The sequence below is a fragment of the Equus przewalskii genome, chromosome 4 (genome assembly GCF_037783145.1).
Source record: "Equus przewalskii isolate Varuska chromosome 4, EquPr2, whole genome shotgun sequence".
NCBI classification, from domain to species: Eukaryota; Metazoa; Chordata; class Mammalia; order Perissodactyla; family Equidae; genus Equus; species Equus przewalskii.
This window is the reverse complement of record NC_091834.1, coordinates 32,093,090-32,117,985: the sequence shown is the minus strand read 5'-3', so window position 1 is coordinate 32,117,985 and position 24,896 is coordinate 32,093,090. Positions and strand designations below refer to the sequence as shown.

At 40.2% G+C, this 24,896-nt stretch overlaps 1 protein-coding gene across 28 annotated transcripts in view; it reads right to left on the bottom strand.

Moving 5' to 3' along the window:
- ADAM22 (ADAM metallopeptidase domain 22) overlaps nt 1-24,896 on the bottom strand; it is a 247,036-nt gene that overhangs the window by 206,956 nt on the left and 15,184 nt on the right. The window lies entirely within an intron of this gene.

Here is a 24,896-nt window from a genome sequence, read left to right as displayed (position 1 = left end):
AGGCAAATGATGTTGCTGCTCCCTGAGAACCAGTACGTCCTGGGAAGGAACATCCTAGGATTCTGTGGGGCATAAAGGGTACCTCAATCATCCCTGGCATTTTCATACAATAAGCCTATGGTTAGTGAAGGGAGAAAGCTTAATTAATAATAATAAAGAGTTTGGAAAGAAAGGGTCACTCTTCTGTTTTAAAGTATTTGAAAGAAGTGCGGGTGGGAGAAAGCCATACTTCAGTTGCTAACACATTCCAATCCTCATGAAACCCCAAGGAAGAAAAACTATCTGGATACCTCTCAGACTCATTAACCTCATTAACCATTCAACCTTAACTCCTCACTTTTCCCAGTTAACACCCAGGGCATCACCAAACTCTGGCTTCTTTTTCTTTTTATGATAGTTCTGGGTGCCACACCTTACTCTTCATTTCCATACCTAGCCCAAATCATATCCTCCCTGATCTTTCTAAAATTGACTCCTTACCCAAATCCCAAATGTAAGCCCCAGGTTTTCTACTATATAAAATACAAACTTCCTCTCCCTAGATATCAAGATCCTCCACAAGCACCTCCCCCACCCCATATATAATGGCACACAAGCCCCCAGGGACCCACCCACACCTCATTCATGCTCAGTTCTCTCTTCTACTCTTTAATTCGACAAGCTATTGCGTTCCAACATTTTCTGCGGCTTTCATTCATCACTTCTGCTGAGTGCTTTTCTGAATCAGGCCCTTGGGTAGTGATCTTCATCAAGGCCATTTCCCAGAAACGGCCCTAGCCGTCATTCAAGACTTAGATTAAGTTCCCCCTTCTATTACTCTGCTAGGGCTGCCACAACAAAGCACAACAGACTAGGTGACTTAAACAACAGAAATTTACTTTCTCAGAGTTCTGGAGGCTGCAAGTCCAGGATGAAGGTGTTGGCAGATTTGGGTTCTCCAGCGGCCTCTCTCCTTGGCTTGCAGACAGCCACCTTCTCATGGTGTCCTCACAATGCCTTTTCCCTATACGTGTGCACCCCTAGCATCTCTCTCTCTTCTTATAAAGACATCAGTCAGAGTAGAGCCCACCCTTATGACTTCATTTAACCTTAATTACCTCTTTATAGGCTAGCTACAAATATAGTCACATTAGGGGTTAGGGCTTCAACATATGAATTTTGGAGGAGACAATTCAGTCCAAGCACTCCTCTTCCATGAAGTTTTCCCAACCTCTTCCAGTTTCCTTCTCTCCTCCTCCTCAATACCGTTCAGTTTGGTATCAGGGACTCGGTACTCACAAGTATCAGGTACTCAATAAATATTTCCTGATTAACTGACTCATTTGAGAGTTTGTTTTATCAATTACCTGGATGTATAAATGAACAACAATTGAACAGCTCTAAATTACCTGCTTATAGAAATGGAGTACTTCCATCAGGGTTCTTCTTACTGCCATGTCAATGGATACTGTCTTTCGTTGTGCCTAAAAGCTCTTTGAGTTTCCTGAAGTGCTAACAACCATGTTTGGGGAATAGCCTGAGGAAAGCTCTGCTTACCAGAACTGATGTCTCAATTAAAATGAACCTCTCTCTTCTCCATTGGTTCTCAGCATTTATTGTGGTGAACAGTGCAGAGGCCATATGTTATTTACCATTGTATCACGATTATAGCTTGGATCAAGATAACACTACCATTCTTTTTTAGCAAGATATTTACTGTTTGCATTAATTCTGTCTAATTCTTGTATTTTCTGTTTTCCTGCAGCTTCAGTTTACATCTGGTATTTCATTTTATTGATCTCATCCATGTCCCAAGAAGAAACCCATTACTTAAATTCAAAAGAAAATCTATTGACAGTATGTTTAACTGCTGTTTAGTAAAAAATGTTTGCATTATTGATAGCAATAGGAACAGGAGTATATTAACATTGTTTTAACGTAAGGCAGGCTTCCTTAGACTGTCCACAGATTAATTTATTCAACAAACATCCTCTAAGAGTCTACCAACTACACGGAACTATTTTGATTTGTCGGACAAGGTGGGGAAGAAGACTGACCATGTTTCTGCTCTAGTGGAGCTTATCTTCTAGTGGAAAGAGACAGAAAGTGACAATTAAATAAAATGACAGAAAATGAACGAAATAAAAAATAAATTTAGAAAATAAACACAGGATTCTCAGATTTAATAAAACAAGGGTAAACAGAAGACCAGGATAGATGGTGTTCTAGGTGGTCCTGGAAGCCCCTCTGAGGAGGTAACATTTGGGTGACATCCTGAATGACTAGACAGGATCTGTGGTAGGCAGAATAATGGTCCCGAAAGATGCCCACGCTCTAGTCCCCAGAACCTATGAACATGTTATCTTACATGGCAAAAGGGACTCTGTAGATGTGATTAAGTTAAGGTCTTTGACATGGGGACATTACCCTGAATTATCCAGATGTGCCCAATCTAATCACAAAGGTACTTAAAAGACTGAAGTCTTATAAGACCAGAGTCTTATAAAGGTCAGAGTCAGAGAAGGAAATGTGATGATGGACATAGAGATTACAAGGAAGTGAAGAAAAGACCACACACTAAGAAATGCTGGAAGTCTCTAGAAACTGGAAAAAGCAAGAAACAATTCTCCCCTACAGCCTCCAGAAGGACCAAAGCCCTGCCAACACCTTCATTTTAGCCTTGTAAGATCCATTTTGAGCTTGTGACTTCCAGAACTAAGAAAATTAATTTTTGTTGCTTTGTGACATTGTTTGCAGTAATGTGTTACAGCAGCAATGGGAAACTAACACAGCATCACTGGCAACGTCCCTGAACGTTTTGAAAAGCAGCTCTAATAAAGAGTTGATTTTACCAGTGTTCAATGTCACTTTCTCCACAGCTTGGTTAAAACCAAGGCACTCACAGCAGTAGGATGGCTTTCAGAAAGTTAATCTTAGACCTTGCCTTTTTAGTTCAAAGGAGAAAGAAATGTTTGAAGAGAGAGAATTAATATAATATCAAGATTTTCCTTTTTTGGGGGGGAGAGGGGTGCCTAACCTATATTGCCAAAGAAAAATTCTAGTATTTATTAACTTTAACTTGAAGACTAAAATGTAGTATTGACTCTCAAAAATATTTGAAAAATATAATTGTGCAGAAATGCATGATTTCAAACTACTACATAAGAATGATTCACGATCTTAAAAACACTTCAGTATCATAGAATAATATTGAGAGAACCCCTGAAGCTCATATAATCAACCTTCTTATTTTACAAATAAGGAAACTGAGACCAGTGAAGGCAAATGTCATTTCCAAAGTCAGACTGCTTGGCAGCAGAGCAGGCGTTTCACCTCCTGGCAGCCTTTTCCATCAGGCTTCATCCCTGCTTTTATTCTGGAGCTCGGGAGAGCATGCAGGTTTTGCTGGGTTCCAATAAGTAATTATTATAATAGGAGCATTTTTAGAGTCATGAAAATGCTCTAAAGAGCACTTTTAGAGCATATGAAAAGAAAATCAAATGATGAACCACAATCTTTAGAATTGTTTTCATCAGAAAAGTCAATAATGTTACCACATCTGACACAGAGCACATGTTCTAAGGCCAATTTGATTACAACCTTAGAAATTGAGCATTACAGTTTAAAATACACATGAAAAGTCATCTTTTAAAAAAAAACATAGGCATGGCAAAGTATGTGTGTGTTCTAAAAATTGAGACAAGCAGTGTAGATGACATTCATAGAAGCTGTGAAATAAAAAACTGAGGGAGAAAAATGCAAAAATATAAAATAACTATCCAGATGGCAAGAAAACTTAATAAATCAATATAATTACATAAGGAAAATTTTAATTGCAAATTTCAGAAATGAATCATAGAACTTTAAGACCAGAAGAACGTGACACAATCCCCAGATTAGGCCTGTTTATTATTCATGGCCAATAGCTGAAATTTAAATGTGAAGTTAATATAACTCCCATGCTCTTTATGCATTTTGATTCTTAGCAGCCTGTCTTTTTCTCCTCACAGCTCCTAAAGCCAATGAACCAGGGCCAACCCACAAATCCCAAAGAGTAATCCAAATGAACTTTTCAGGACTGCCTTATTCATAACTATTTTTTAAGGCAAAGTTGACACTAAAACTTTCATGGTAGAATCAGAACTTTGACACTAGAAAGACGAGATAGTTTAGGTTTTTAAATAAACCCATCTTTTTTTTTTTTTAAGATTTTATTTTTTTCCTTTTTCCTCTCCAAAGCCCCCCGGTACATAGCTGTGTATTTTAAGTTGTGGGTCCTTCTAGTTGCGGCATGTGGGATGCCACCTCAGCATGGCTTGATGAGCCATGTCATGTCCATGCCCAGGATTGGAACCAGTGAAACCCTGGGCTGCCAAAGCAGAGCGCGTGAACGTAACCATTCAGCCACGGGGCCGGTCCCCTAAATAAACCCATCTTGAACAATGAATCATGAATACCAATGGTTGGGAGTACTACCCATCAAATGGCAGTGTGCAATGCAATAATTGTAAAAGCAATTAACATTATTAAAAAGAAGCTTTTACTTCATGTATCAGAGTCTTTGGCTATTCTGCATCCTAAAATACCTCTTTGCCTTTGGTTGCTTCAACTTAATTTAAAAAAAATACAAGTGTGGGGGCCGGCCCCATGGCCAAGTTGTTGGGTTTGCAGGCTGTGCTGTGGCGGCCCAGGGTTTCGCCAGTTCCAATCCTGGGCACGGACATGGCACCACTCATTAAGCCAGGCTGAGGTGGCATCCCACATGCCACAACTAGAAGGACCCACAACTAAAAATACACAACTATGTACTGGGGGGCTTAGGGAGAAAAAGCAAAAATAAAATCTTAAAAAAATATATACAAGTGTAATTCCTGAAGTTTAATACCTTGAGTTCAATAAAAAACAAAATACCAATAATCACTTGTATATATTATCCCTCTTTTTCTACATCAGAAAGGGCCAATTGAAAAATCACCATAACCTCACTGTAATTACTCCATTGCCTTATGTGAACTTCTGATAAAAAAGCTCAAAGAGACTGATAGCACATATCTATTAACATTAAGATTCCTCACTCTAGAATTTGTTGTGGCCACATCGGCAAGATAATTTTCGCTTCGCAAGTTAGTTAAGACACGGAACTAATTTTGTGAAGCAGAACTGTATTACAATGGCATTTGTTAACAGAAGATTTTTACTCAATAGTTCTACCTAATATAGAAATTAGTATGATGTATATAAGAACACTAGTGTTTTATACTCATATTTCTATATCTATGACTCTACATTAAATACCTTTTCCTTTTCCATCTCATCAATTCAATCATGCCCATAGTTTTCATGAGCTGTACCATATACTGCATTTAATTTACACATTACCTTTAACCAAACTGTTCTTAAAATCCAACCTCTTGTATTTAGTATTAAAAGAACCAGTGTCTGGCAGCAAGACATTTTAAAATAAAACAAAACAAAGCACAAAAGCACAGTCTTTAAAGTCAGGCAGAGCTAGGTTTCAATTCTGGGTCTTCCATTTACTAATGCAACAAACTAGGGAAAATTTTTTAATGTCTATACTGAAAATCCTTGCCTCTGAAAGAGAAAAAGTAATAATGCACGCTTTGTAGATGTATTGTGATAACTAAATAATAAATTACAGTCCATTCAACCTCTGTGGAGTGCTGACCATACCTCAGGAAATACACCAGGCTCTGGGGATACAAAAGAGTTAGACACGGTCCCGGCATCTCAGAAACTCACAGTCAAAAAGGGGAGCTACTAACAAATTATTACAAAATATTTAAAAGTCCAATAATAGTTATATGTACAAGACATAACAGCAGCCCTCTGACTGTATGGTTACAGAGGGTTGAGAAGGTGCTCCTCAGACCAACAATGCAGGGAAAAGCACTCCAAGCAAGAAGACAACAAAAGCTCAAAAATGGGAAACAGCTCAGTACATTCAGGGAACTATAGGAAACACTGTATTCCTGAGGCAGAAAATGTGAGGCATCTATAGTGGGAGAACAGACTGGAACTACAGATGCCGAAGAACTTCTAAATTGGTTCTCAAGCCTAGCTGCACTTTAGACTTACTTGGTAAGCTTTTAAAAAAATACCAATACCTGGGCTCCAAACTCAGAGATTCTGATTCATTTAGTCTGGAGTGGCTCCCAGGCATCAAAATTTTTTAAAGAACTACTCATGATTCTAAGGTGTGGCCAAGGGTTAAGAACCACTATTCTAAACCAATGTAAGAAATGTACTCTTTATCCTAAAAACAACAGGAAGTGGATGCAAAGGCCTTTCAGATAATAGATGTTCAATAAACAACAGCTACCTTCCCTTACCTTCATGATTTGACAAAGTACGTCTAACTTTGAAAATTGATGATCCACTTACTGAATTCTCACATATTTCTCTCAAGTAAAAACTATGTTCTTTTGATAATTTACTGCCTGAATTTTGCTGTTGAGTTCAAGCAAAAATGCTAAAAGTTTTACAAGTTGAAAAAAAAAAAAAAGAAGGGTGAGAGTAAGAGCAAAAAAGTCGAGGAAAAAGGAATTCCATCCAGAGGCCTCCTCCGATGAATTAAATGAGGGCCAACAGGTTTCCAGAAACATCTCTACAAGCACCTTAGTGTACTGTCCCACACAGGGTAACTCTCAACACACTTCTTTTTCTAAATAAGGGAGGAAAAGGAGCAACAGATTGGAATTCCCATGGTATTTTTTAAAGAGCTACCCATGTGAGTCTAATGTGTAGCCGATTCCCATGGAATTCCCCTCTAGTTGAACTTGCTCTCTACCTCAAATGCCAGTTGTTGCTACTGACTTTATTTGATGTGAAAAAAATCTAACAATTGATGTAAACATGTTCAACTGACGTGAACATACCCTTGTTTTGCTAAGTATTACCCAAACACAGAGATGATGTTGCGTAAATCTCAGGAACCCCTAGATGAAGCCATATATACCACAAAACAATGACTTTCCTTAGATAAGATGAGCTCTTGAGAGGCATTCCCTTAATTTGCCTTGCTGAGCTGAGAGCCCTTCTCTCCAGTGGCCCCTGTTCCAACAAGCTGGAGGCAGGCAGACTGTGCCAACAGTGGCACCAGCTCTGATTTTCTCATCTCCATTCAGGAAGTCAGGCAGCCTCATTACCTATTTATGCTCCAGCTATCTTCTGATAAATCAGTCTCTCCATCATCTTGGCCATTAACCGCCCATTACTAGGCCTTCCATTTAAGGCCTGAACAAGAAAACGCTTACTTGCATAATCTTGAAAGTCAAAGCAGACCTTTAAGATCTTGAGTAGCCTGAGAAAAATACAATATGTAGTCATATTGAGCTGTAATTAAATCTGAGTGCAAGGAACCCCAACATTTGGATGCAACAAAATCAGCAGACAAAATCTCAGATGAATCAGCTCTGGGAAACTGATACTCTTCCTTGATACAGGAAAGGCTCGGGGAGAAGGAGATTTGAGCTCTTCTTGGCCCCACTGTTGACTTGATATTTGGTTACTAAAATTTTCTGTGCTTCATGTTGTTTTTCCCCATATGTGAACTGAAAATATTGTTAATTATAGAATGCTGTGAGAAAACCACTTTAAAATTTCTGTTTATGGTGAAAAGAGTATATATAAGCTTGTTGCAAAGACTAATGCAACTACTGAAAGCTAAATATAAGACAGGTAAGAAGAGTCGAGGAGGGAAAAGGAATAAGCAGTTTAGCTATTACATTCTCAAATGAATAACTAGTCGGTTCAGCTCTAAACCAGATCATTTGAAAAGCAGGCCTGGAAATAAGGATTGTCTCTGCCAGCTGGGTCACAGTCTCTCCTGGAGGCAACATCCGAAATAGGCCAAGTCCAAAGAATAAAATTAAGAATGGTGAGTTCTTTACATCAAGACTCACTTCACCCAATTCTGTTATGTCAATGGAGTTTTGTTTGCTTGCTTAATTTCATCTTCCTTATATAGCTATTAGAGGCCTCTGAGAGTTAAGGCTCACTTCCACTAAAGGGCCAGCTCCAAGTGTTTGAAGAAAGAACAATCATAAATATCACTGAATAAAATCCCATGATGAATAGCTGGTATGTAAGAATCCCATAGCATTTTCTTTGGGAAACAAATTTACCTAGGGTAAAAACGCTTTTTCTCTCCTAGAACTAAAGACTAACACTGCAAAACTCTAGAGGACTTTCTGCTCACACGAACATACACAGAAACAGACTCACCTTTAAAAGGACCAGATTCCTTCTTTACTATCTCAACTATCCAAAAGTTTTCCAAGAACAGAGTCAAAAAATAATCTAAGTAATACACTGCAGGAGCAAAGCTCCAGCTTAGAAGAAGGAAAAAAAGGCAGTAAGTCTCAAACATCAAGGATATTCAGAAGATGTTTCTTCATCTATCACTTGGCAGTCACTCACCAAAGGCTTTTATTGGGGCACAAAATGAGAGAACTCCAGAGACATGACCCCTGCAAAAATATTTCATTTTTTTTTCTTTCCCAAGTAGCTAGAGTGAGGATTGGTAGGAAGAACACAGTAGTTATCTTAATTACCACAATTATGAAGGGAAAGAAGGAATGGAAATGTGTGCCTGTGTGTGTGTGGGAGAGACAGAGAGCAGATTACCAGCCATCTCTGAGGAAGTCATGTCTCAAAACCATGGAATCTTTCAATGCTCACACAGGTTAGAACATAGCAAGAATCTGCTACAGAGATTCAGTATGACATGAATCTGCCCCCAAAATTCTTAAATTGATGGGCTTCCATGGTGTCTCCATGCTGCTTTGAGGGGCAACTCATTGCCCTTAAATTATAGGAAAATTGAAAGAATCCACCCATGATGCATGTTTGAGAGAAAATACAAATACTCAACAAGAAAATTTTTGTTACATGTGCAGCATTACGTGTATCTGGTCTACAGCCCTTCTGGGATACTGACTTCAGAAATATCTGAATCTGAAGAAATTAAATGTGTACAATTTTTCAAACATCACTAGAAAAAACCTAGGGGATAGCAAAATAATGAAATTATTCTTTTAGATAAGAGTGAGGAAAGAAATTCTAAAGTTACTTTTACTTACTCTTCTATTATGTATCAGTACTAGATACTATTAGTCCCTGTAATAAATAGATCAATCTTGTCACTTCATCCTTAGCACTGAACACCTTCCCTAGAAAAGTGAAATGTCTTTTAAAAATACACTGACCAGAAATAATCTCTGGAAGTAGGAAACTCTAAGAAATACTGGTATTAGGAGAGACAGAAAAACTCAACAAATCAAATCACATTATCCATTGCATATCCAATAATGCTTGTAAACGCATGTGTGTGCACGTGTATGTATACATTATGGCAGGAAAAGCTTGCAGCCAAGTGTAACCTGGAAAATTACTACTACTTGAAACAAGCAAACTCTGTAGTGCTGGTGAGTCCAACTCTGAAATGCCCAAATAGAAGGAACTGCTGCCCTAAAAGAGGCAGATAGGATACAGATCATTGCTGAGGGGTCTTCCAGACCTAGGACAAGCTAACAGTGTCTAGCGATGCAAAATCAGAATCAAACATAGACTATCTCTTAGCCCTGAAACTTAGCTTCACACAAGAAAACAAACACAACATAACTGTGGATATTTCTAATTATTCTTACGATCTTGTGTCTGAATATAAAACGGAAATAAAATCCTTAGCGTCGCCATTCTTTTCTTCACTGGCATGAACTCAGCTCTTGATAGAAACAATTTCACATCAAAGGCTGATGAACTTGACCCCCTCTGTGTCAGAAACAGAAAGGATAAACCAAGAGAATCACAAGGAACCATGGCCCCATTAGGGCAGGATGGTGGAACTTGGGAGCCATTAGGTAGATTAGAGCCATTCATTCCTCCCTCTGCTTAAACTCTCTGCCTAACCAAAACAGCATGAGCGCAGGGGCAATGCACTGTTTTTGATGTTCCATACATGACTCAGGTCTCTATGATGTTTCTGTGTTTTGATATAAAGCTGAATAAAGCAAACTCTTTAAGTGCCTCTACTGGGGCAAATCAGGGCATTTAACGAGGCCTCCATGCATGTGACATGCTGGGTTTAGGAAAGGATTGCTACACGACAGGCTGATTCTCCTTTACAAAGGAAAAAGGCTGGGCGCAGTCATTCTTTCTGTCCATTTTATGATAGTTTTTTATTTGTTGCTCTTAAGCAAATGAATACTTTGAAGTAACATGGAGTTCTCTTTTCAATTAAATTATTAAATGATACCCTAGGAGAATTTATGCACTTCTGAGAAGTGTGCAGGTAGTCGCTCTGAACTACCCCCACTGAGTTTCTGGGAAGCTGCCTCCTGGCAAGTCCTCCTGAACGAAATGTTCCCCAGATCAGCATCCTCAGCAAACTGCCACCGAGGTGTCCCCTTTCTCCTTCTCTGGCCTTCCCTGCATGCTCTATCACCTCCATTACCACCTCCACATCCTGAACCCCTACCACGGGCACAGGGCTCCATGAAAACCATAGCAGACTCGGAGGATGACAGTCTCTGCCCACAGATTTTTATCGTCTGGAAAGACATGCTACTACAGGACAAGACGGTAATATAATCTAGTGCTAAACTACTTTGTCCAAAAACTACAGTTTTAAAGTTTTGAAAGCAGTTATTTATAAAAAGCTGTAGAAGATAAGTGTCTAAGACTCCAAATTCTAGAGCCAAGCTTCCTGTGTTCAAATTTGAACTCCACCCCTTTCTAAACTGAACGATATCGGGCAAGTTATCTCAGCTCTGTGCCTAAGTTTCTCCATATATTAAACTGGAACAACAGTATCAACCTCTGAGGATGCTTGGAAGGTTGAATACATGCAAAGTGCACACAACAGTCTGGCCCCATCATTGCTATTCATTTTTGTACCACATGAGCAGCAAACATACAAGCATGTGTGAATAGAATTTTGTTTTGTATCCAAGAGTCAGAACTGTTCTTGCTTCCTCCATGTCACATTCCTATGACAATGCCTCTATCCCTCTCTCTTTGAGGTCCATGCCTTACCATTACACCACCCTCCACTTTCAACTCTGTACCAAGTGCCACCATATTCCCAAAGCTTACCACCTTGCTTGGTACAAAGTATGTGCTCACTTAGGAACTTAAGACAAATCTGACAAGTGTTATCTGACAATAATATATACATAAGTTATTTTGGAAATTGTAATTAGCCAAAAATGAGAAGTAGCTCTCAAGAATATAACTATGATAAAGGTTGCTTTCATATAGTTAAACTAATTATTTTCTTGGTTTCTCTGTCAGTTCTCTAGTAGTTTATAAGCACTATCATTGTTACATAGAGTATAACCCTTATCAGCATATGTATCCCCCTGATCCTCCTCAGGAACTTCTGTACTGTGTTCCTGTGGCCCTTTTATTCAATCAACATTTGTTAGTGAGTTTGGTAGTCATTTGGCTGCAGGACTTGAAATACGCATTATCTGTAGGTCAGAGGGAGAAGGATGAAACTTTGAGCTTTAGGGAACCTCAATGAATTATGTGATTCATTTCCCACCTGTAAGGAAACAAACATCTACCCAAACCTATTTTGAAAAAATGATTTTTGAGCCTATTTTATAAGTTTTTGAGATGGTTCCTCAACCCCTGTTTGTAGTCTATTCCAATGCTGAATCATCTAACTTATTTTCCCTCTTAAGTAGCTAACAAAATTCTCTTAATGCAATTTAGGCCTATTTCCTCCATTTGTGAAACAGGATATGTTCAAAGATGGCTTGGAAGTGTGCCTCTCTTCTCTTAGGCACAGTAGAAGCTCTCTATGGCACGCTAGCACTAAAAATATCTACCAAACACACAGGATAAAACATCCTGCAAAAAGAGTAATCCATAGTCATGCACATACTAAACACAAAAGAGAAGTACATTTAAGTGCACAGAAGTAATACTGTCTTGTGAAGAAGAATCCAAACACACTATATTGTGGGGAGAAAGCAGGGGATGGATTCCATTCAGCCACCATAGTGAAAATGCGTATGATCTTCTTTGGTGAGATAATGTAATGCTTTGAGAACACAGGATGAAACTGGAAATACTGCCAGAGATATGGATAATTCCAAATGTTTTCCCCAGTACAGTTTTCAATGAGACCTTCTATCATTGATCTTCATAGCAGTAGCCTCATTACTCACACCTGACAGACACATTCTAGCCTTAGAGTCATTGTACTGGGCTTCTCTCCTCTTGGAATACTCTTTCTCAAATATCTGCCTGGCTCAGCACCCACCCCTTCCTTCAAGTCTTTTCCCAATGTTACCTTCTCTGTGAGGTCTAGTGGACCGTTCTATTAAAAATTACCACCTATGCCCCCCATACTCCCCTGCAGTCCCAACTCCATTATCATGCTATACGTTTTCTTTTCTTTTCCACAGTACTTACAACCTTCTAATATACCACAGAATTTATCATTTATTATGTTTTTATCTATCTGCTAGATAGATAAAAGAATTTTTTTTAATTCATAGATGTATCCCGAGGGCCAAGAGCAGTGCCTGTTACAGAGCAGGCACTCCATAAATATTTGTGGAGTGAATTAAAAAGATGTCAGTTAGAAATCAAATCACGGGAAATAATTCCATCACACATGCACTCAAACACACACACACTGTGTTGCCCAAAACATTTACTGAACCTTAATATGAAAAATAAAAGAACCAAGGGAAAAGTTTCAATGGCAAAACTGGAAAGTTTAAGCTTCATAAGAAAAGGAACAAGAATCAAAGTCTATTAAATATTTGCAACTTCTCAGTTCCCTCATTATTCAAAGATGGGATAATGAAAAGAGAAATGGAGAATCTCTAGTTATAGTCAAAAGATGCTGCAGAGAACAGGAGCTATAAAAAGGAATGATTAATACCTCAAATATAACTAAAATACCCCACTGCACAAGGGCCAGAAGGTACAGAGACAAGCGTAACTGCTTCTCTCATCAAGCGGAATGTGAGGACTAAAACTGACCCAACGTCCCACCCAATGGAGATGGGATGTTCCACAAAGACTCCACACAAACACACCCCACTACCACCACCAGCAACAATAATATCTGCACTTGGAGTTCTTCTCTTCTTGAAAATTTTCTGCAGTGAGCATATGATGCCAAAATAAAAGCATACGGACCTCTTCTACCCTAATGATTTCTTGAGAAAGAAAAATAACACACACAATTAACTTTGGAATAACAGATTTTGGAAAGACTGTTGAAAAGTGTTGGAAATTCAGGAACACATGGTTGATTGATTAAGTGTTACAATATTTATTAAATATGGGAATCCACTGCAAGAAAATGGAAGTTCTTCCATTGAGCTGAAGGCTATCTCCAATGCTGGGCTGAGTTGTCTCAACAAGAAGCTGAGCAAAGGAGCTTATGATCACAACTAGTTTACAAGGGGACCAAAAACACTAGAATGATAAAAAGTGAAAGCCAAAAGAGAAGGGGGAAAACAGAGAATTGAGAATGACTAAACATTTCATTAAGAGCTACATTAAAAGTCACTGAATTGCCAAAGTAATTCTGAGGAAAAAGAACAAAGTTGGAGGTATCACACTCCCTAACTTCAAAATATACTACGAAGCTATAGTAACCAAAACAGTATGGTACTGACAGAAAAACAGACACACAGATCAATGGAACAGAATTGAAAGCCCAGAAATAAAACCACACATCTATGAACAGCTAATCTTCAACAAAGGAGCCAAGAACATACATGGAGAAAGGAAAGTCTCTTCAATAAACGGTGTTGCAAAAACTGGACAGTCACATGCAAAAGAATGAAAGTAGACCATTATCTTACTCCATACACAAAGATTAACTCAAAATGGGTTAAAGAATTGAATGTAAGACCTCAAACCATAAAACTCCTAGAAGAAAATACAGGCAGTACATTCCTTGACATCAGTCTCGGTAGTATCTTTTCAAATAACCATGTCTACTTAGGCAAGGGAAACAAAAGAAAAAATAAACAAATGGGACTACATCAGACTAAAAAGTTTCTGCAAGGCAAAGGAAACCATCAACAAAATGAAAAGATAACCCACCAAGTGGGAGAAACTATTTGCAAATCATATATCTGACAAGGCGTTAATTTCCAAAATATATACAGAACTCACACAACTCAGCAACAAAAAAATGAACAACCCAATCAAAAAATGGGCAGAGGATATGAACATTTTTCCAAAGAAGATATAGAGATGGCCAACGGGCACACAAAAAGATGTTGAACATCACCAATTATTAGGAATATGCAAATCAAAACTACAATGAGATATCACCTCACTCCCATCAGAATGGCTATAATTAACAAGACATAAACTAATAAGTGTTGGAGAGGATGTGGAGAAAAGGGAACCCTCATACACTCCTGGTGGGAATGCAAACTGGTTTGGCCACTATGGAAAATAGTACGGATATTTCTCAAAAAACTAAAAATAGAAATACCATATGATCCAGCTATTTCACTACAGGGTATTTATCCAAAGGACATGAAATCAATAATTCAAAAAGATATATGCACCCTTATGTTCATCACAGCATTAGTCACAATAGCCAAAATGTGGAGGCAACCCAAGTGCCCATCAATGATGAATGGATAAAGAAGATGTGGGGTACATACACACACACACACACACACACACACACACACAGAATGGAACACTACTCAGCCATAAAAACGACAAAATTGTGACATGCACAATAACATGGATGGACCCTAAGGGTATTATGCTGAGCAAAATAAGTCAGACAGAGAAAGACAAACACCATATGATTTCACTCATATGTGGAAGATAACACACAGATAAGGAAAATAGATCAGTGGTTACCAGAGAAGGGGGTAGGGAGAGGGTAAAAGGGATAAAGGGGCACATATTTACAGTGATGGATAAAAACTACACTGTTGGTGATGAACATGATACAGTTGATACAGAAACTGAAACATAGTGACGTACCTGAAACTTACACAATGTTCTAAGCCAATATGACCCCAATAAAATAATTTTTGAAAAAACTTGAAACTGTATAAATGTCTTTTAGTAAGGATTGATTAAATAAATCATGATATGTTTGTACAAAAGAATACTATCTACCTGTTAAAAATGGTGATATAGATGTATATTCGTTACCATTAAAAGAGGTCCATCATATTTAACAAGGTAAGAACAGGAAGTTAGAAGCGTTTCATATCTCCAAAGTCTTGGAAAATAACAATATATTAATGGAAATTAGCCATGGGTGGTGTGTTTCACTTTCTAAACGATTTTTATATTATCTATATTTTTTTGCAATGTTTAAGTATTACTTTAATAATCCAAGAAAAATAATAAACTATTTCTTTAAAAAAAACCACCGTATTGTATACTTTAAAAGGGTGAATTTTATGGTACATGAATTATTATCTCAATAAAGCTGTTAGAAAAACTATATTAAAAATCAAGAGTGTTGTCATAAATATATTTCAATTGAGGGGCTGGCCCAGTGGCGCAGCGGTTAAGTGCACATGTTCTGCTTCGACAGCCCAGGGTTCAAGGGTTCAGATCCCTGGTGTGGACATGGCACCGCTTGGCAAGCCAGGCTGTGGTAGGCGTCCCACATATAAAGTAAAGGAAGATGGGCACAGATGTTAGCTCAGGGCCAGTCTTCCTCAGCAAAAAAAGGAGGATTGGCAGCAGTTAGCTCAGGGCTAATCTTCCTCAAAAAAAAAAAAAAAAAATATATATATATATATATATATATATATTTCTATTGCAAAGCAATCTTAGTTTTCACAGAGGAAGAATGGACTTTGTTATAACTTTTACCTTCTATAAAATTTTGAGACCCCTTTCTTCCTCAACTATGTGATCCTTTAGAGTTTTGCATTTTTAAGTTATTTATATAAAACATGTTTTTAAAAAAGAAAATAAAATGAGCTATTAAAATAGAGCACCTTATCCTCTAATCCAGTTAAAAATATGGATTCCAACACTCAGCCTGGCTTGGGAACTATGAGTCCAATCTTTTGTCTCAGTGCCAGTTAACCTCTTCTGGTCCTGCCCGCCTTCCCTTTCCTCACTTCCCAGCTGTGAAGAGCCCTGTGCAGGACATAGACTACTGAGGTCTCAGCTAATGCAAGGATGCTTCTCATCCCAAAGTAACAGAGCTGCATGGTTACTCCTTCAATTTAAAAAAAAACAAGTCCCATCTTACGTTTGAACTAATATTATGTAGGGAAAAAAAATAACAAGACTAACTTGGTTTCTTAAATTCCTGAAAAGAATGCAGTGAGACCAAAGCTGGAACTCAGAATTAGCATCGGGATCCAAATTGTTCTACCCTCCTGGAATACTGGATGCAAATCACAGCTCTTGTGAATACAGTGTAAGAAATCCAGTGATTTGCGTACACAAGAAACTGGAAACCAGTTTTATACCAAGAAATGATCATTATGGGAGCTAAAAAAAAAAAAAAAAGAGTTCACGTATTGAGTTCTCATTCTATGCCAAATACTCAGCCACAAGCTTCACATGTAAGATTGCCTTTAATTCTCACAACAGCATATGAGCTAGGTACTATTCTCTTTTTTTTAGGAAGATTAGCCCTGCACTAACATCTGCCACCAATCCTCCTCTTTTTGCTGAGGAAGATTGGCCCTGAGCTAACATCTGTGCCCATCCTCCTCTATTTTACATGTGGGATGCCTGCCACAGCATGGCTTGATAAGTGGTGCCTAGGTCCACATCCGTGACCCAAATCAGCAAACCCAGGGCCGCTCAAGCAGAGCACATGAACTTAACCACTATGCCACCAGGCTGGCCCCAGAGCTGGGTACTATTCCTATTCCCACTTGATGAATGTAAAAACTCAGGAGTAGAGAAGTTAAACGCATGCCAAGTTTGCACAGTCTAATTCCAGGTCCTCTAACTCTCAGTCACTATCACATAATGCTTTTTTAAAAAAGAAAACTATCAGGGACTTGTTTTACTAAAAATTAAGACTTATTCTAAAACCACAGTAGATTCTTCAGTAGTAAAGTAATACACAAACACACAAAAAATCATGAAGAAACGGGTCAATATGGATAACATCAAAACTCTTTTTTCAATGTTACAACAAAAGTTATCACAAGAATAAATAGATAAGCCACAACACTTTTTAAAAGTATTTGCAACAGAGAAACCCAATAATAGAAAAGAATCCATAACATATTTTAAATGCCCATATACCAATAAGCAAAAGACAAATATCCTACAAGAAAAATGGGGAAAGTATAGGATTAGCCCATTCAGAGGAAGAAATATAAATCACCAAGGTGATCTACCTCATCAGTCATCCGGAAAAATGGTAGGTCAAATAACCAGACACCATTTCACACCCATAAGATTGCTAGACATTTAAAAGTCTTACGATTTCAAATGATGATGAAGATGGGGATACTCAAATTCTCATGTTCTGCTGGTGGAGTGTAAATTGGTATACCACTGTGTGATCTGGCAATATGTAGAGAAGCTGAAAAGGTGAAAACTCTGAGAATCAACAACTTCACTTCTAAATATATGCCCAACAGAAATACATGCACATGTGTATATCAATGGCACACACTGCTTATAACAGCAAAAAATTGGAAACAATCTATAAATGCCATTAATGGGAAAATAAATAAATAAATGGTGGTAGGTTTATAAAATAGAAAGCCAGATAGCAACAAAAAGGAATTAATTCAATTATTTTACCTGTATCAACATAAGAGATTGAAAATCAATGTTGAGAAGTGGCAAAAGGATATATACAATACCCAATATGAACATTTAAAAAAAACACACAAAACTAATACATATTGTTTATGGATAAATATTTATGTAATAAAAGTATAAAAACAAAGCCAGGAAAGATGCACATCAATTTCAAGATAATTTCCTTTGGGAAGGAAGGGAAAATGGCAAGGCAGGAGAGCATCAAATGTATATCTACACATAAACATATATGTGTGTATATATATGTACATATATATGTATATATGTGTGTATATACATATGTAAACATCTATAATGTTTATCTCTTAAAAAAAAACTACTAAATTTTTTTGACTCTGGGTGATGAGTACAAGAGTGTCTGTCACATTATTCTACCTTTTTTGTATGTTTAAACTATTTCAAAAAATAAGCTTTTAAAAATTAAAAAAAGTAATAAAAGTTGTCCTAGAGAGATTTTCACAAGCACCTTCATATGGTCAATTTCATTGATGCCACATAACAGCTAAGGGTTGAGTAACACAATGGTAGAGCTGTCTCTAATAGCGTTGCCAGGAAAACTACAAGAAACAAAATTAATGGCTGGAAGCTACAAGGAGGCACACATCAACTCAGGCTTCTAAAAACCTTTTTAACCAGGGCTGCCCAAAGCAAGAGCTGCCTCACAGGTATTGAGCTCACCTGTCAGGAATCCTGAAGGGCAATTTCTAAAACTATGGGTCAGATCACGACCCAGGAGAGGACTCTAAAATCATTTTAGTGCACCATGGCCAGGATTCTTTAGACAATGACGTGGAACAGAGTAGAATGAAAGTATTTTACTACATGTATGAAGGATAAGTATTATTTCATGACACACTTGTTTTAATATTTGGTGTGTGTGTGTTTTCACAGGTTCACACAAAATCTTTTACACAAATATTCATAGTAGCATTATACATAATTCCCAAAAAGTAGAAACCACCCAAATCTCTGTCAAGATGAATGGATAAATAATGGAATATTATCCAGCAATAAAAAGGAATGAAGTAATAATGCATGCCACAACATGGATGAATCTTGAAAACATTATCCTAAGTGAAAGAAGCCAGTCACAAAAGATCATATAGTGTATGATTCCATTTATATGAAACGTCTAGAATAGGCCAATCTATAGAGGCAGGAAGTAGATTAGTGGTTGCCTAGGTCTCAGGGTGGGGGTAGGCTGCAAGAGAGAGTTTGGGGAATGTGTGTGGGGTTTCTTTTTCTTTCCTTTTTTTTTTTTTTTTAAGATTGGTACCTGAGCTAACATCTGCTGCCAACCTTTTTCTCCTTCTCCTTCTTCCTCCCCTTCCCCTCCTCCTCCTCCTCTTCTTCTTCTCCCCAAAGCTCCCCAGTATACAGTCGTATATTTTAGTTGCAGGTCCTTCCAGTTGTGCTATGTGGGACACCGTCTCAACATGGCCTGATGAGCAGTCCGCACCCAGGATCCAAACCGGAGAAACCCTGGGCTGCAGAAGCGGAGCCGCGAACTTAACCACTCGGCCATGGGGCAGGCCCCTGAGGTTTCTTTTCAAGGTGATGAAAATGTTTTAAAATTCACAGTGGTGGCGTTTGTGCACACGATCTGTAGAGTCTGTCCGCGGGGCCCACCCTTTCTTGGCCATCGTAGAACGAGCATATAGTTGTGTATTTTTAGTTGTGAGTCCTTCTAGTTGTGGCATGTGGGACGCCACCTCAGCGTGGTCTGGCGAGCGGTGCCATGTCCACGCCCAGGATCTGAACCAGCAAAACCCTGGGCCGCTGAAGCGGAGCACGAACTTAATCACTTTGCCACCGGGCCAACCCCTGTGTGTGGTTTTTTAATGTGAAAATATTTTTAAAACTTTATGTAGATAAGCTTTTTGTACTATGTAGGACCTCTCCTCTTAAAAATGAGTCAAATGAGGAGGTTCTCGTCAAGATGGCTCTGTGAGCAGACATTGAACTCGCCTCCCCCCACAAACACAACCAGGTTACAACAATTTTAGGAAGAAATGCCCTGGATTGAAAACTGAAAACTGGAGAAAAAGAACCCCCACAACAAGGGACAGTCCTGATGAAAGCAGAAGAGGCAGTAACTCCGGCCGGAGAGGAAAAAAGCCACCTTGGGGAGCAGTGGAGCTTCTCAGCTGGCCAGGCAGGAGCCAACCTAAGGTACACAGCCCTCCCTGGAGGAGTGAGGTCCGGAGCGGGGGCAATACTGCTATAACCATCCTTCGGACTCAGCCCAACTGAGAGGGGGGTCTTACTGTCTGGCTTTGCTGGCTATTAACTGCAGGGAGGACACCCCAGAAAAGCTATTGGCCGAAAGCCAAAAAGATCCAGGTCTTAAAGGGCCCACGCACAAACTCACTCATTGCAGCAACCTCAAATCACCAGAGAGAAGGCTGACTGTCCTTTGGTGAAACGAGACTCACCTGGTGGGCTCTGGGGGTCATCTTGGTGAGAGGAGGATCCTCTCCTGAGACTGAGACATTGGTGGGGGCCGTTGTTCTGAGCTGGTTCAGGCGTGCTGATACGGACACAGGTGGGGGCCATTGAGGTGCCTCCCTTGGGCTGTTAGCCCAGGGGTCTGCCACACCCACTAGAGCACAGATTTAATCCAGTTCAGCCAGGGCAGGCAACCCTCCGTAGGGACTGGCTCCACCTAACAGCAAGCCCTTAGGATACTTTTCAGCCTGCATTGACTGAGTGCCTTGATCCTCTACAGGCAGGCAAAGGTGTCTGCCTCTGTGGGGCAGGGCTTGTGTGAGGACCAGGTGAACTGTGGGGGGCATTGGGGCAGAGGTGGGGGTCTCTGCAGTGTGGCGGTGGGGTATGCTCCAGGGGGTTGAGAAGTGTGCACGGACCAGGACTGTGCTGACAGTGTATGTGGTCCAGAGGGGGGTGAGGCTTATCAGTGGCAGAAGTCTTGTGTTTCACAAATAGCCATAAAAAGGATCAGTCCCACCTTCCAAAGCCTGAAACAACTGAGTGCCTCCATGCCAAGGGCTAGCCCAACTCAGCTGCACTCCTAAGAGAACTGACATCAGCCTTGTTGGCCTCAGGCCTATCACAACTGTATGCCCCTGAGCCCAGCAACCAGCTACACTGGGTAGCAACCAAATTAAGAGGACAATTGCAATAAGAGTGTGCTAATAGGCGGGACCAAGATGACGGAGTGAGTGGTCTTCTTTGTCTCTCCCCCGTCGAATCTACAACTGATTGGACATTCACCGATTAACAAAGGATATCCAGACAGCATCTCAAGACACCTAAGAGTCTCGTGCTACTATACATCGGAAGGTGGACAGACTTCCCCCCAGGAGGAGGTAGAAATAGGTGAAAACTCTCCAACCCCCAACACCCAACTCCCGGACAGCCTAGTTCCTTCAGGAGGCTCTCTTCCAGTGAACTCCCCCATAGCATCGCCACACACTAAGGGCGGGAGTATGCACTCACCAGCAGAGCAACAGTGGAAACAGGTGACAACACCCCTACTCAAGCCCCCCGCATTACACCTAAGCCCAGGGGGAATCCCCAGGGTCCCGCACCCACCATCAGGGAAGGCCTCCACTGGCCATTAGCAAGGAGGCCCCGCCCAGAATCCAGAACAAAGGGAAGCTCCCGGTGGGCGGATTCCCTGGCACGGCACCAGACTGCAAGCTGCTGCTGGGCCCAAGGTCTCCGGCACACGGGTCAGTGCAGGGGGCGCCCGGACTTCCTGTGGACGTGCTTGGGGACACGGTTGAGGTCCAGCGCCCGGCTCTGTGGCCGGGGGGGAGGCTCCGGGGTTGCGCACCTCCCCGGCAGGGAAAGCCTCTGCTCGCCATTAGCAGGGAGGCCATGCCCAGAATCCAGGAAAAAGGGAAGCTCCTGGTGGGCGGATTCCCTGGCACGGCACCAGGCCGCAAGCTGCTGCTGTGCCCACGGTCTCCGGCACACGGTTCGGTGCAGGGGGCACCCGGACTTCCCGTGGACGTGCTTGGGGACAGGGTTGGAGCTCCAACACACGGTTCTGTGGCCTGCAGGGATGCTCAAGGGTCCCGCACCCCCCCCCCAGCAGGGAGGGCCTCTGCTCACCATTAGCAGGGAGGCCCCACCCAGCATTTGGAACACCAGGAAGCTCCCTAGAGCAGAATTCCCCACAAGGCAGCAGCTTACAAGCCACCACCAGGCCCACAGACTCTGGCTGTGTCGCAGATGAGGCAAGGGGCTCCCAGAGATCCCGTGAGAGTGAAGCGGGCAGAGTGGAGCTCCGGTGAAATGGCTACATAGCCCATGGGGGAACTCCAGGTTCCTACAGCAGCCTCAGCAAAAGCCTCTGCACAGCACTAGTGGAGAGGTCCTGACTGGCAATCGTAAGGCGGGAAGGCCCTGGGGCAAAAGTAGCACAGCTAGGTGAGCTAACGACAGACTGCAGAAGATACCCATAGCTCTGCTGGGACCTATAGTGGACAAGTGTGGTCTTGTGGGCTCTGTTAGGGACAAAGCGGTGATTATAGGTGATTCTGCTCCTGGCTGCTGGGAAAGCCCACAACACCAGTGCAGACGACAAGGAGGGAGTGCGTCTAAGTGGGCTGCAACAGTAGGCACCAGCAGCCTGAGGCCCCCTTGCGATTGCCCCCACAACCGACGAGGGACCCCACAGGACCACTGTGACTATGAGGAGGGGTCCAGGTCCAGTTAGTAACAGCTGACAGGGTTCCTGGTTGGTGCAGTCTAAACAGCTGCCCCCCCCCCCAACACCAGTCGCAACAAGTGGAAGCAGCGACTAAACTCTATCTCTATGCGGAGGCACAAATCCACGCCATCAAGCAGTATGAAAAAATATATTAAATCTGCAGGCTCACCTCAATAAGCAAGAAAAATCTTACATAAACAACCTCAAATGACACCTAACAGAATTAGAAAAAGAAGAACAAACAAAGCCAAAAGTCAGGACAATGAGGGAAATAATAAAAATTAGAGCAGAAATAAATGATATTGAAACAAAAAGACAGCAGAAAGGATCAATGAAACAAAGAGTTGGTTCTTTGAAAAAATTAACAAAATCGACAAACCCTTAGCCAGACTCACTAAAAAAAAAGAGAGAAGTCTCAAATAAATAAAATAAGAAATGAGAGAGGAGAAATCACAACAGATACCGAAGAAATACAAAGGGTCATAAGAGAATACTATGAAAAACTATATGCCAACAAATTGAACAACCTAGAAGAAATGGATAAATTCCTAGACTCACACAACCTACCCAAACTGAATCAGGAAGAAATAGAGAATCTGAATAGACCAATCACAAGTAAAGAAATAGAAACAGTAATCAAAAACCTCCCCTAAAATAAGAGCCCAGGACCAGACGGCTTCTCTGGAGAATTCTACCAAACATTCAAAGAAGACTTAATACCTATCCTTCTCAAACTATTCCAGAAAATAGAGGAAGATGGAGCACTCCCTAATACATTCTATGAAGCCAACATCACCCTGAAGCCCAAACATGACAAGGACAACACAAAGAAGGAAAACTACAGGCCAATATCACTGATGAACATAGATGCAAAAATCCTCAACAAAATTTTGGCAAACCAAATACAGCAATATATCAAAAAGATTATACACCATGATCAAGTGGGATTTATAGCAGGGACACAGGGATGGTTCAACATCCGCAAGTCAATCAACGTGATTCACTACATTAACAAAACGAGAAAGAAAAACCACATGATCATCTCAATAGATACAGAGAAAGCATTCAACAAGATCCAACATGCATTTATGATAAAAACCCTCAATAAAATAGGTATAGAAGGAAAGTACCTCAACATAATAAAGGCCATATATGACAAACCCACAGCCAACATCATACTCAACGGACAAAAACTGAAACCCATCCCTCTCAGAACAGGAACAAGACAAGGGTGCCCACTTTCACCACTCTTATTCAACATAGTACTGGAGGTTTTGGCCAGAGCAATTCGGCAGGAAAAAGAAATAAAAGGAATCCAAATAGGCAACGAAGAAGTAAAACTCTCGCTGTGTGCAGACAACATGATCTTATATATAGAAAACCCCAAAGAATCCATAGAAAAACCTTAGAAACAATCAACAACTACAGCAAAGTTGCAGGGTATAAAATCAACATACATAAATCAGTAGCATTTCTATATGCTAACAATGAACTAACAGAAAAAGATCTCAAGGACTCAATCCCATTCACGATCGCAACAAAAAGAATAAAATACCTTGGGATAAATTTAACCAAGGAAGTGAAAGATCTATACAACGAAAACTACAAGACCTTCTTGAAAGAAATCGACGATGACATAAAGAGATGGAAAGACATTCCATGTACATGGATTGGAAGAACAAACATAGTTAAAATGTCCCTACCACCTAAAGCAATCTACAGATTCAATGCTATCCCAATCAGAATTCCAATGTCATTCTTTACAGAAATTGAACAAAGAATCCTAAAATTCATATGGGGCAACAAAAGACCCCGAATTGCTAAAGCAATCCTGAGAAAGAAGAACAAAGCTGGAGGCATCACAATCCCTGACTTCAAAACATACTACAAAGCTACAGTAATCAAAACAGCATGGTACTCGTACAAAAACAGATGCACAGATCAATGGAACAGAATTGAAAGCCCAGAAATAAAACCACACATCTATGGACAGCTAATCTTTGACAAAGGAGCTGAGGGCCTAAAATGGAGGAAAGAAAGTCTCTTCAACAAATGGTGCTGGGAAAACTGGACAGCCACATGTAAAAGAATGAAAATCAACCATTCTTCTTCACCATTTACTAAAATAAACTCAAAATGGATCAAAGACCTAAAGATTAGGCCTGAAACAATAAGTCTTCTAGAAGAGAATATCGGCGGTACACTCTTTGACATCAGCTTCAAAAGAATCCTTTTGGACACCATAACCCCTCACATGAGAGAAACAATAGAAAGAATAAACAAATGGGACTTCATCAGACTAAAGAGCTTCTTCAAGGCAAGGGAAAACAGGATTGAAACAAAACAACAGCCCACTAATTGGGAAAAAATATTCACAAGTTATTTATCCAATAAAGGGTTAATCTCCATAATATACAAAGAACCCACACAACTCAACAATAAAAAA